This window comes from Geospiza fortis, unplaced genomic scaffold (genome assembly GCF_000277835.1).
Source record: "Geospiza fortis unplaced genomic scaffold, GeoFor_1.0 scaffold11, whole genome shotgun sequence".
NCBI lineage: Eukaryota > Metazoa > Chordata > Aves > Passeriformes > Thraupidae > Geospiza > Geospiza fortis.
Window position 1 is genome coordinate 8,847,598 of NW_005054304.1, and position 973 is coordinate 8,848,570.

Sequence of the window (973 nt, forward strand, 5' to 3'; positions counted from 1 at the left end):
CTCCCCAGGGCAAGGCTTCTGGGGGCACCTTCAGTGCCGTGGTGAGGGCTCGGCCAGCCCGGCTGGCCGGCCGTGCCCACCGAGCACCACCAGAGCAGGAGCCCCGAGCCCGGGTGGCTGGAGGTGGGAGAGGAATGCCCTCGTGTCCATGCCGGGCGGCTGTGGCGGGGCACTCAAGGCCCGTGGAGGCACTAGGGTTTTGTTCAGCAAAGTAGCTTTGGCTGAACATTGCTTGTGTGCTGCTTTCCCATGGACGTCACCTCGCGCTCTCACTGGGGTGTGAAGGGCCAGAGGACTAGGGCGCAGATAATTCCTCCTAGCGTGGAGAGACCACCTGTGCTGAAGCAAGGTGTGGGGGTTTCTGCTTCATGAACCAGGCAGGGTGGGGTGCCGCCATCCCTCCCTCCAAAACTGAGCCACCCGGGTTCTCACTGAGCTCATCTGTGCCCGCTGTGACGTGAGAGCCGTACCCCCGGGCTGCTGCACCGCGGGCTCCTGATGAAAGCTGTCGAGCACCTGAGGCCATCAGCTGTGTCTGGTTTCACCTTCTGCCCCAACAGAACTCTTGCTCACTGCAGATGAACACTAGGCTTCGCCCTTTGGGAATTTCTAAGACTTTCATGGAGGTGAAATCATCCTGCATGCCTGAGAAATAGAAATGCTTGTAAGTCTCCCTCCCTCTCCAGACTAATCAGCTCAGGGCTATAGCAGAGGTACAGGTCTTGCTGCAGTCAAGGTTTTGCAAACCTACTGCCACAGGAGAACTGCTTCCCAAGAGCTACAGGACTGCAGCTGAGCATTCAGCTTGAACAAAACCCATGAGGACGCTGTCACAGGCACTGCAAGCAAAGCTCTGCTGAAGCTGTCTGATGTCTAGTACACTGGGAAGAGTCTTCTGCATGGCTTGGAATTTTGAGGTACCCCTAAAACTTAAATCTCTTTAATACTTAATTTTTGTGTATGTCTTTCTCTC